Raw genomic sequence first — 13,254 nt, 5'->3', positions numbered from 1 at the left:
ATTTTGTTTTCGTCCTTCACAAATGTATTTAAACAGGCAATTGTTTTCAACTCAAGTTGATCAGTATGAAACTGTGCCACCCCTCTAAGTAAGTCTCTTGACCAAAATGTAATCGCCCATCGGAATTACGTCATTAGCATTCTATCCGATTCTCATTTCTAACCCAGGCTTGTGCTGAATGCACATTATGCAAATAACGTGTTTAGAAGATTTCCACTCAGACTCCAGCCCTATTGTTACATTCATGCCTGGCTGATCACCATGGTACAGCGACCTAGCGTGCACGGGCTTTATCTTAAGCTGTTGTTTCGGTGCTGGGCTAGGCCTTCATTACTGTCGTTGTGCTCCTCACGCTCACTGCATGCAACTCATTACGCTGTTCAAAATTATCATTTTGGCTCTGTATGAAATTGTTTATTCTAATTGAACGTGCGCATTGTGTCCTATTTATATTGTATTAACAAAGACATCGTTACCATTTACTCCAAGATCAACACCAAGAGGGGCAATGTCTTCAAGAGTAGAAAGAGGTACGTTACATGTCTCTGATTAATGTACATGTGTATAACGTGTGTAAGCTCTGGTAAAAGTAGAGAGTTTTGTCACCTGAAACAGAGAACTCCTTAAATTTCATTGGATGTTAAAAAAAGGGTAATCCTTACTTTTAGGACCCCATTCCTATATAAGGTTAACAGACTCACCAAAAGAGCTGACTAGATGACACTCAAAAGTGACATTCTGATCTTTCTTGTCATATATCTGAACAGTATGACACCTTCTTGAATGTCAGCAGGTTTAATTTTGTGGAAAAAGGCTTGCGGGGCTTTGATTTGAGAGGGAAATTAAGGGAGAAAGACGACGATGACGAACAGAAACTGACTCTAAAACCAAGATGGCAAACTGCAAAAAAGGGTAAAAAAGTCACATTTTCTTTGAAAATGCTTTCAAAATTACAACTAACATGAATTTATCTGAAGAAAAAAGACTGCTTTAGCCTGCAAAAGTCACTTTGGTACTGGATAGTCATCTGCAAAAGTCAGTTTTGAACAGAACTGGTAAAAAATAGAGGTGTCCTAAAGATGAGGATTACCAAAAAAAGTTTACATGGAAGATAAATTACAGCAGAATTAAGGTTGAACGAAAATTATTATTTTATTCAATAATAATGCAACGCCAATAGGAATTTGACACGTGCAGTGACATTGTGTTCGCACGTGGGGAGAAAATACAATTTCGAAAGAATTCGTCAGACACGTACAGTGACATTGTGTTCGCACGTATTTGCATAGGAATTTGATACGTGCAGCGACATTGCGTTCGCACGTGGAACAGTTGAAGGGTAGCATTCCAGTGGAAGTTTTTTTTTTCTTCAAATTGTTGTTCCTGAATAATTAAACTCGCTAATTTACCTGTGACAGTGTTTCCTTCATTGTCACATTGACTTGCAGGTCTTATGTAACTCCCTTTCTGAAGAAGGTTAAAAGACGCTCTCCACCTCAGTCTCAGAAACTAAAAAATAAATTGAAACAATATAAAACCTAGTCAACATTCTGGGCAAAACGTTGGTGCAAGTGATGCAAACAATTAATTAGTTTTGTTTGTAGGTCAAGTTGGGAGGAGTGCAGACGCTGCAGGCGTGCATTATGCAGCATCCGCAAAGCAGCTGCTGGATCTGTAGGAGTGTTAGGATAATGTTATAGGCATTTAGATTCGGCGAAATATTCTCATACGCGTTTAGAAACATCCGCACCGCGTTCTATCGCTTTTCCGTTCGACAATAAGGCATATTCATACGTAATGTTCGGCAAACTCGTGTTTTTTTTTGGTGTTTTTTTTTGGCTTGACCGGAGACGGTTTGGTACGAAGACCGTGAAGGGACATGGGAGTTATTTAGTTTTTTTTCATAATACTATGACGTATGTGTTATTGTCACGTACGTACTTGAATATTATCACGTACGTAGGTAATAATATCACGTAGGGCCCACGTGATAATTATTACGTACGTAGGGCCCACGTGATAATTATTAAGTACGTATACACAACGTATACTCGTTTAAGGATACACGTATTATCACTAACATATGCAATACATGTACGTACGTAATGTACTTATTTATCAGGTATGTACGCAATAATAATACTAATATTGCGTTAGTACGTAATATTATATTATCACGTACGTATGTGATAAATTAAATGCATCACGTACGTACGTTGTGATTGTCATATGTATAGTAGTAGGCCCTAATTAAGAACAAAATGTTCATCTCCTCTTGGTCTTCGTACCCACGTACCCGCGTATCCGCATATCCGCGTACCTGCGTAATCGCGCGATTTCGTGTACCATACTTCGAAGTGATAAAATCTAGGGAACTGTTTAGCAGTGCAATGAACAGTGTTAGGGAAAATGAAGCAAACGAAAATTAGGGAGCAAGCACAGCCCGCTGCGAGCATGCGCACATTGAGCCTGCAGGAAGTGCGATGGGGAGTTTAGAAGTTTTCTTAAAAAAAAAAAAAGGATAAAAATAACACTAACTTAATGCAAACGAAAATCAGTCTAATGAATAACACTGTCCCCCTAAACTTGAAAGTACTGGTGTATTTTATTTTATTTTCGCTATTAAGAAACTTCACTCGCAAATTTATAGTCGATTTTGTAATTGATTGAGAGTCATTTTGTGATGTTTTATCGATCAACTGGAATGCTGCCCTCTATACGGACATTGGCTGGTACTTTGCTGAACTCAAAACAATAATTAAACAAAGTTAGTAAAACAACGACAGAAAGTGGCAATGCCTGGTGCGTTGTCCACCAACGACGGTATAATTTCTTTATAATTGTATAAAATGTTTAACAGCAAACAAGATTCATAAAATCTAGGCCATCGGCAATTGACAGTGACCATGCCTGGTGCAGTGTCACTTGTAAGGGACACCCTCTTCGGTGCACATTAGTAGCGCCGATTTCCAAGAGGCCCCTTCCTTCAGAAGAACTTGAACATTAAAACTTCAACCATTTAACGAAAACACGGAATGACATTACTACTTAAATAGCCATACAGAGAAAACTGTTGGTTAATAATTAACACTGATTCCTCAATGAGCTCTCTGTTAAGGTGACATATACGCTCTTATTGTAACACTAAAAGGTCAAAAAATCTGGGATTAACAGCGTCTGTAAAAGCGCCGCATTGTCTATACTTCGCTAGTCTGTGAGCAGTGAGGGCACAGTTGACAGTTGACCATATTTTAATGATCGTAGTAAAATGAAAAGTCATAACTTTGGTTAATTATACTTTGCATAAATTTATATAAAAGACATTTTTATTCTGTGAAGAGCTTTTAAGCTCGGTTCATTATTAAGCTTATCTGTGAGTAAAAAATGCTTACAGAGAGAATGACTTTTGGGGGGAAAAAACTCAAAAGTAGATTGTATTTTGTTTCATTGTAAATGTTGCATGTTTGATTTTTTGCCTTTGTGTGCATTGCTCTCTGTGTGGTGTGATTTTTTTTTAATGGTATCCGTCTGTTGTCTCTGACAATAGACAAAATTAATTTTTTTTAAATGAAATTAATCGTTGCGGCTAAGCAAAATCGAAGCAGAGGTTGAAAAGGAATAATACTTGAAATCAGGTGTTATTTTTTTCTCACCTGCAATACGTCGGGCAAAAAATGTTACGGTTTTGAAGAGGCAAACCTCAAATTGACGAAAATACGAAATCAACTTTAAAATGTTAGGCAGTACTGGAATAAAAAATACCTACCCGGATACTAAGTCTTATTTGACTACGCGTATGACGAAAACTGAAAACAAAATTCAAATCGGTCCAAAATAAATTGTAGCGAAAATCACATCGTCAACGAACTTCTTTTCCGAAAAAAAAAAAACACTCCGCTTTCTACGTGTAGGCCTACACGCTAGGAAAATGATGAAAATAACGCGAGGAAAACATCACAGCGTTAGTGAGAGTAAAAATACCCGAAATCAGTATTATTTTTCTTGCCACAAAGTAAACAAAATGGGTTATCGAAATAACAAATCAAAATGACGAAAATAACGGCATAAAAATCAATCATCCGCAACGAAAGAAGTAAATATATGTACATGTACTTGCAAATTGGTGCTAATTTCTAAACTTCCAAATTTGGCCAAAGAAAAAAAGACCGAAATTAAGATTTAAAAAAAAGTACGAAATTATGCTGAACAGTAAATACCGGTTCTACATTGCCAATATTCGCTTTCCGACTTTTTGAGGCAAGCGGTGGAAAAATGACGGCAGCAAAAGAAAATGAAATTGACGAAATTACGAGAAAACAAATCACACCATAATGAACAAAATATCTGTTTAGAAAATGACTGAATTTCAGTTATATACAGCGGCATTTCAAAAACATCAAAATTGTTGGCATTGTCGAGAAGTGCCTTCAAAAAGACCTAATTGCCCCCTCCCCTCCCACCAAAAAAAGTACATTGTGAAGGGGTACAACTTATTGGCAACCTGCCGTTGTCGGTGTCGGCACATGTTTGTGTGCATTAGCCTAAGACAAAAAATATCATGTTTGTCTTTAAAAGTAAATAGTGGAAACATGGGTAGAATCGTGTAGATTCTATTTGGTAACAAGTGGCCTTATTACAGGTAGGCTTAGACATAATGCTTTGGAATGTTTCACTTCAGTAACAAATGGGCTAGGCCCAGTGTTTTCGTAACCCTGTTCACTTAGGAAAGAGTTGCAGCTTTCATCAAAGAAACTGATGACCTAAAAGTTGAGACTGCATGGATGAGCCTACGCTGCTTTGTCTGGACGAAAATCAACCCTCCAAGGCTCCAACAGCCTCATCACACAGAAACTCAGGAACCGGAAGCAGGGAGGAGGACCGACAGATGAACGGATGACCTGCTTGCTGGGCTACCCATTACTGATTCTTGAGGTTAGTTTACATGTTGGCCTCCTCTTCGCAGGATCAATCAAGTCACAGAACTCATCAAAATGGGCGATCTGACTCTGTTATAATGTTCTTCCACACACGAGTTCTGGTAGCGGGCTTTGCTTTGTGGGGTTAATTCAATGTTTTCTTTCCCCTTTCTAGCCCTGGCACAAATATAGCTCAATTATTCAAATGTTTTCTTTCGTATCCTTTCAGAAAAATGAGGACCACTGACTGATGAGGGAATTGCTTTACTGAGATTGATGATCCTGCCTCAAGACATCGTTAGGGTTCCAACAGCCTCATCACACAGAAACTCGAGGAACTGGAAGCAGGGAGGAGGACTGACAGATGAACGGATGACCTGCTTGCTGGGCTTCCCATTACCGACTATCAGGTTTGTGTACATGTAGCCTACTTAAACAGAAACAGTCAAGAACTAAAATCAAAATGGGCGATCTGGCGCTCTTCTATGTTCGTCCACAAACTACGAGTTCTGGTAGCGGGGCTTTGCTTTGTTGTGTTAATTCAATGTTGTCTTTCCCCTTTCCAGCCCTGGCACGAATACAGCTCAATAAATCAAATGTTTTCTTTCGTCATTTGAATCCTTTCAGAAAAATGAGGACCACTGACTGATGGAAGAATTGCTCTACTGGGATTGATGAGCCTGCCTCAAGACATCGTCAGGGCTCCAACAGCCTCATCAAACAGAAACATGAGGAACCGGAAGCAGGGAGGAGGACCGACAGATGAACGGATGACCTACTTGCTGGGCTTCCCATTCCTGATTATTAGGTTAGTTTACATGTGGTCCTCCTCTTAACAGGAACAATCAAGTCACAGAACTAATTTGAATAGGCGATCTGACTCTGTTATTATGTTCGTCCACAAACGAGTTCTGGTAGCAGGGCTTTGCTTTGTAGGGTTAATTAAATGTGTTCTTTCCCCTTTCGAGCCCTGGCACGAATACAGCTCAATAATTCAAATGTTTCCTTTTGTTATTTGAATCCTTTCAGCAAAGTGAGGACCACTGACTGATGAGGGAATTGCTCTACTGATAAAAGGGTGAGCCTGCCTCAAGACATCGTCAGGGCTCCGACAGCCTCATCAAACAGAAACCCGAGAAACCGGAAGCAGGGAGGAGGACTGACAGATGAACAGATGACCTGCTTTCTGGGCTTCCAATTACTAATTCTTGAGGTTAGTATTTAGTTACATGTACCTAAAGAATAAGCAGAAACAAGTAATCAAAATGGGTGATCTGCTTGCTGGGCTTCCCATTCCTGATTATTAGGTTAGTTTACATGTGGTCCTCCTCTTAACAGGAACAATCAAGTCACAGAACTAATTTGAATGGGCGATCTGACTCTGTTATTATGTTCGTCCACAAACGAGTTCTGGTAGCAGGGCTTTGCTTTGTAGGGTTAATTAAATGTGTTCTTTCCCCTTTCGAGCCCTGGCACGAATACAGCTCAATAATTCAAATGTTTCCTTTCGTTATTTGAATCCTTTCAGCAAAGTGAGGACCACTGACTGATGAGGGAATTACTCTACTGATATGAGGATGAGCCTGCCTCAAGACATCGTCAGGGCTCCGACAGCCTCATCAAACAAAAACCCGAGGAACCGGAAGCAGGGAGGAGGACCGACAGATGAACGGATGACCTGCTTGCTGGGCTTCCCATTCCTGATTATTTGGTTAGTTTACATGTAGGCCTCCTCTTAACAGGAACAATCAAGTCACAGAACTAATTTAAATGGGCGATCTGACTCTGTTATTATGTTCGTCTACAAACGAGTTCTGGTAGCAGGGCTTTGCTTTGTGGGGTTAATTAAATGTTTTCTTTCCCCTTTCGAGCCCAGGCACGAATACAGCTCAATAATTCAAATGTTTCCTTTCGTCATTTGAATCCTTTCAGAAAAATGAGGACCACTGACTGATGATGGAATTACTCTACTGATATGAGGCTGAGCCTGCCTCAAGACATCGTCAGGGCTCCGACAGCCTCATCAAACAGAAACCCGAGGAACCGGAAGCAGGGAGGAGGACCGACAGATGAACGGATGACCTGCTTGCTGGGCTTCCCATTCCTGATTATTAGGTTAGTTTACATGTAGGCCTCCTCTTCACAGGAACAATCAAGTCACACAACTAATTGAAATGGGCGATCTGACTCTGTTATTATGTTCGTCCACAAACGAGTTCTGGTAGCAGGGCTTTGCTTTGTGGGCTTAATTAAATGTTTTCTTTCCCCTTTCGAGCCCTGGCACGAATACAGCTCAATAATTCAAATGTTTCCTTTTGTTATTTGAATCCTTTCAGCAAAGTGAGGACCACTGACTGATGAGGGAATTGCTCTACTGATAAAAGGGTGAGCCTGCCTCAAGACATCGTCAGGGCTCCGACAGCCTCATCAAACAGAAACCCGAGAAACCGGAAGCAGGGAGGAGGACTGACAGATGAACAGATGACCTGCTTTCTGGGCTTCCCATTACTAATTCTTGAGGTTAGTATTGAGTTACATGTACCTAAAGAATAAGCAAAAACAAGTAATCAAAATGGGTGATCTGCTTGCTGGGCTTCCCATTACTTATTATTAGGTTTGTTTACATGTAGGCCTCCTCTTAACAGGAACAATCAAGTCACAGAACTAATTTAAATGGGCGATTTGACTCTGTTATTATGTTCGTCTACAAACGAGTTCTGGTAGCAGGGCTTTGCTTTGTGGGCTTAATTAAATGTTTTCTTTCCCCTTTCGAGCCCAGGCACGAATACAGCTCAATAATTCAAATGTTTCCTTTCGTTATTTGAATCCTTTCAGCAAAGTGAGGACCACTGACTGATGAGGGAATTACTCTACTGATATGAGGCTGAGCCTGCCTCAAGACATCGTCAGGGCTCCGACAGCCTCATCAAACAGAAACCCGAGGAACCGGAAGCAGGGAGGAGGACCGACAGATGAACGGATGACCTGCTTGCTGGGCTCCCCATTACTAATTCTTGAGGTTAGTTTTAGTTACATGTACCTAAAGAATAAGCAGAAACAAGTAATCAAAATGGGTGATCTGGCGCTCTTCTATGTTCTTCCACAAATAAAGAGTGCTGGTAGTGGGGCACTGCTTTGTGGGGTTAATTCGAACATTTCTGCCCCCCTCCTCTTGCTCTACCTTTCAGATATTTCTTAATAATAATTAATTATTGCTGGGCTTCCCATTCCTGATAATGGCTCCCCATTACTAATTCTTGAGGTTAGTTTTAGTTGCATGTACCTAAAGAATAAGCAGCAACAAGTAATCAAAATGGGTGATCTGGCGCTCTTCTATGTTCTTCCACAAATAAAGAGTGCTGGTAGTGGGGCACTGCTTTGTGGGGGGTTAATTCGAACATTTCTGCCCCCCTCCTCTTGCTCTACCTTTCAGATATTTCTTAATAATAATTCGGATATTTTCTTTCGTCATTTGAATCTTTTTACAGACATGAGGACCACTGACTGGTGAGGGAATTGCCCTATGATGGATGAGCCTGCCTCAAGCTGCCATAAGCTGGGAGGACCAACGGTTGACTGACTCTGCCTGCTTGGTTGGCCATCACCGATTCTTGAGGTATGTTTACTTGAAAAGAGACCATGGATATGTAGGCCTACACTTAAATTTGTTATTCATTTAATACTATGTCACCTCTTACGATGCTTGATTTCCTCTTTAAATATTAATTCTAAAATTTGCTAGTTAACTCTTTTTGTCATGTTTTAGAAGATGAGGACCGCCAAGCTTGGATGAGACTGGAAAATTACGAAGCTACTCTATCTGGACAAGGATGCCGTCATCAGACACTTTCCAATTTGCGGAATATTGGATCAAAAATCAGACTGCATATTATTTTGCATTATTATAAAACATAAAAACGACGAAAATACGAATTCTTACGCCAAAGTTACCGCTATTATTGGAAGAAATAATAGCTTAAATCACTGTTACTTGTTAACCTTACTGAGATACCTATACATGTACCTGAAATATTTGACAACGAATATGACGAAAATTGAAGAAAAAGTCAAATGTGTGTAAAATGCATTGCAGTGAAAATCAAATCATGAGCGGATTTTCTTCTCATAGAAATGCTTCTCCGCTTCCAACAAGTGGCGGAGAAAATGATGAAATTTACGCCGAAAATAACTGAAATCAGTGTTGTTTTTACCTTTACTGCGATACCTACCCGAAATATTTGACTAAACGCGTGTGACGAAACGTGGAAACAAAAATCAAATCGGTCCAAATTAAATTACAACGAAAATCACATAGAACGTGGAGTTTCTTCTCGCAGCACGGCACTCTGTTTCTACCGGTAGCTACAGGAAAATTACGAAAATTACACCGAAAATCAACGCGGCATTATAAGTGAAGTGACGAAACATAGTTTACACGGCTAAAAAAATCACAGCGTTAGTGAGAGAAATAATACTTGATATCAGTGTTCTTTTTCTTACCTACAAAGTAAAAAAAACTCGATTGCGGAAGAACGAAATTAAAGAGTAAAAAGATTAACAGCGGCAGCGAAAGAAAATAATATTTGAAAATCGGTAATTTTCTAAACTTCTAGGCCTTATGCCATGCAAAAATTTGCCGAACTAATGTTTAAAAAAAAATCAAATTATAATCGGCAGCCACTTCCGGTACGGTACTACACTGCTTAAAAAAAGTCAGAAAGCGAATTTTGGTAGACGGTGGGGAAAATGACGGCAGAAAAAAAGGTAAAAAATTGACGGATATTAAGGAAAAACTCCATTATATCGCTGTAAAGAAAATGACTGAATTTCAATTAAAGCAGCATGTTAAAGGCATTCCCCCAAGTTCTAGGCCTACACCACATCTAAGTATTATTCGTCAGCGAAAAAAACCCTGCAATTTGTGACATTGTCAAGAGGTTTGCCTTCAAAAAGGCCAGAAATAGCCTGGTTATGCATGTGAAAGGGTACAACTTAAGTGTAAACAACAAAGCGATAGGGAAAATGGCTGTATAAGACATGCGACATATTTACTGTCGCATGTGACATTTCTTCGTGTTTTTTGTAAAGGTTTAAACTTCATCTACATCATTTATGTGAGTCCGATTTGGAAAGATCGGCAGGGATACATGTTTTCATCAAGTATATATTTCTCCTTTGAGTTACTCATTTTGTTGTCTTACTTTGACCTTTGATAACGTATAAGGCCGACAGTGCTGTTTTATTGAAGGGGAGAACACGAAAACCATGATGGAAAAAAGCGTTGCAGTAGTTAAAGAGATCGGTCTTATATAGACTTTCACGATCAAATCTGTGTGGGCTACGAGTATACCGTACTTAACGTAAATTTCAAAAGAAAGCATTTCAAGATATGCGACAGGTTTAGAGTAACATAGAAAACTACTATTTCCTTGTTGATTTTAGCCTACGTGTAACCCTCCTTCCTTATAGTACACGTACTATGTTCAATGTAAGTCCGATTTGGAAGGGATCGGCAAGGATTAAGATGGCATTTTGTCATCTTTATGTCACTTGAATTTCTTTTAATGGTTGTTTATAGTGTGCGAGTTATATGCACTTTCCAAAGCAACCTGCCATTATCAGCGTCGGCATATTATAAAGTGATCGTGTCTGTTTTAAAAAGGAAATAATGGAAACATGGGTAGAATCGTTTGGTTTCCATTGGGTCCTACCCATGACCTGGTAATAGGTAGGCTTAGACATAATTATTGGCTACATTTGCAATGTTTCAGTTCAGTAACAAATGGGCTAGGCCCGGTGTTTTCGTACCCCTGTCCACTTACGAAAGAGTTGCAGCTTTCATCAAAGAAACTAATGATCTAAAAGTTGAGACAGACTGGATGAGCTAGGCTGCTTTGTCTGGACGAAAATGAACCCTCCAAGGCTCCAACAGCCTCATCACACAGAAACTAGAGGAACCGGAAGCAGGAAGGAGGACCGACAGATGAACGGATGACCTGCTTGCTGGGCTTCGCATTACTGATTCTTGAAGTTAGTTTACATGTAGGCTTCCTCTTAGTCACAGAACTCAAAATTGGTGATTGGCGCTTTTCTGTGTTCTTCCACAACGAGTGCTGGCATAGCGTTGTGTTGCTTTGGGGGGTAAAAATCGAAGTTTTCTTTCTCCTTGCACATATTTCTTAATATTTCAGATTTTTTTTTTCGTCATTTGAATCCTTGTAGAGAAATGAGGACCACTGACTGATGAGGGAATTGTCTTACTGAGATGAGGATGAGCCTGCCTCAAGCCATCGTAAGCTGGGAGGACCGACGATGGACTGACACCGCCTGCTGGCCTGGCCACTTCTGATTCTTGAGGTGAGTTTACTTTGAAAACGAAAAAAGACCAGGGTATGAAGATTATAATTTGTTATTCCTCTGATTGTAGTTTGTCCCTCCTACAAAATCCACAGTGCTTGATTTCCTAATATATGTATTTTTGTTTTAATTTGCTTGCTTATTTTGTCATGTTTAGGACATTAGGACCACCAAGCTTGGACGAGACTGGACAATGACGAAGCTGCTCTACTGGACAAGGATGCCCTCATCGGAAACTTGAGAAAAAAAACTAGCTTGCATAATATGAAATGATAAATCAGACTGCATAATGCAACGTCATTAATGTTGTACACTAAGGCAACACCACTAAAATGAAATGAAAAGTAATTTTGATTTCATTAAATTATTTATGCCTCTAAAATAATCTGAAACCGGATACTGCAACAGACAGTTAACAATGGACAATAATGGAAACTTGCTGAAAAATTATTGTAAGGGTAATGATTTGTCACTGGCTTTTTAGCAGTGCCATGTCTGGGAGAAGGGATGTTCCTTTGATCTGTCCTGGGTCATCCAAAATTATTGCATCAATAAGTTAATAATTTCATACTACCTTTAATGCATTCAATTGGATCTTCTCGGTAAATTATAAACGAGGTCTCGCCTAAGGCTTTCTATTTGCTTTTTGTTCAGTTGACAATGGAGAATTTTGCTTTATAAATTTAATTTGATATTGAAAGTGCATTTTTAAAAAACCAATTTAAGTCATAAGAGTTTTGAAAGATTTCAAAAATGATTAATTTATTGTTTAAAAACTGAAGAAATGTAACAAACTTTATTTAAATTTAACGTCTTTAACAAGACGTCGGTTAAACTAAAACGTGACTTTCTTTCCATTGTATATTTATTAGAAAACACAAGAACGTTTAATTTTTAGGAAAATTTAAAGAATAAACTGTTCAGGAACTTCTATCCATCAAAATGCATTGCAACAGGTATGAATGACACTCAAATTACACTTTGTGCTTGTCCTTTTGTGATTTATTATTTCATTGCACTTTTTTTACTTGTCATATATTTACTTTGTATGCACAATTGTGTTTTTGGTGGTTTTGCATGTCTTTTCATTTTCTTATTAATAATTAACTAACCTCACAAAAGGATAAACGCAATATATATCGAGTGTTGAACTTGCCTCGCATCAAATATTTTTTCACATAACTAAATTAGACAAAATATAGTCCTGAAATGTTTCAAAATAATCTAGGATTATTTTGGAGGGGGGGGGGGGCATTCCCAAGTTTTATCTTCCCTTTTTAAAATCTTATTCAAAAAATGGCGAAATACAAAAACCAGGCTTTACCGTGTACAGTCATGTAGTCGTTGCTTATGTAATAATCATCTGATATTTTAAAGTGATTATTAATTTCTCAAATTTATTGGCCTTCTGCCCAACTTTTCTCCTCATTTGGAATCTTTTGTATTTGTTTGTATGAATTGGTTTAAATATTTGTATGTCAATAAGACTAAGTAATTAAACAAAATAAATAAAACTTGAAAGATGTGAGACACTTGATATCCTTGGAAGGTTGTCAGTATTTTGCCTATTTTTGTTTTAGTTGTTGGCGGGGGAGGTCAAGCTACTACAAAAGTAACAAAACCCAGCTGAAAATGAAATGACGTTTTATTATTTACGGGTGATTGGGGGCGGGGTGCGCACATATGGCACGTCAGGGAATATAAAATAATTAGGTATTTTTGTAGGGAAATCTTTACTCTTAAACGGAAATAAAAAAATCTCCTAGGCTCCTAGGTTCTACCTTTTAAAATTGTCCAATAAAAAGACCCGAATTTGCATACGCCGGCCAAATCACAATTTGCATGCCCCCATGGGCTTTTAAAAAGAACTTTTGCAAATGGGAAAGACACTTTGGAAACATCCAATCAGTTTGAATATGCTTCATGAATTTCTGAATAAACGAGCACATTTGTAAACAGTATTTAATTACTATTATTTTTC

General features: G+C 38.7%; 1 long non-coding RNA gene across 3 annotated transcripts; it reads left to right on the top strand.

The window, feature by feature from the left end:
• Positions 1-242: 242 nt before the first annotated feature.
• Positions 243-12,247, top strand: LOC119729463. Of its 3 annotated transcripts, XR_005271246.1 has the most exons (4): positions 7,305-7,436; positions 8,405-8,532; positions 11,139-11,273; positions 11,431-12,247. It is a non-coding gene; the product is annotated as an uncharacterized LOC119729463 (long non-coding RNA). The 3 variants fall into 3 exon arrangements; XR_005271245.1 differs by lacking the exons at positions 7,305-7,436; positions 8,405-8,532 and adding an exon at positions 243-530; XR_005271247.1 differs by lacking the exons at positions 7,305-7,436; positions 8,405-8,532 and adding an exon at positions 9,827-10,946.
• Positions 12,248-13,254: the final 1,007 nt, after the last annotated feature.

This window comes from Patiria miniata, unplaced genomic scaffold (assembly GCF_015706575.1).
Source record: "Patiria miniata isolate m_02_andy unplaced genomic scaffold, ASM1570657v1 HiC_scaffold_1, whole genome shotgun sequence".
In the NCBI taxonomy this organism is placed as follows: Eukaryota; Metazoa; Echinodermata; class Asteroidea; order Valvatida; family Asterinidae; genus Patiria; species Patiria miniata.
The sequence above is the reverse complement of the archived record's forward strand: the minus strand, read 5'-3'. Positions and strand labels throughout refer to the sequence as shown.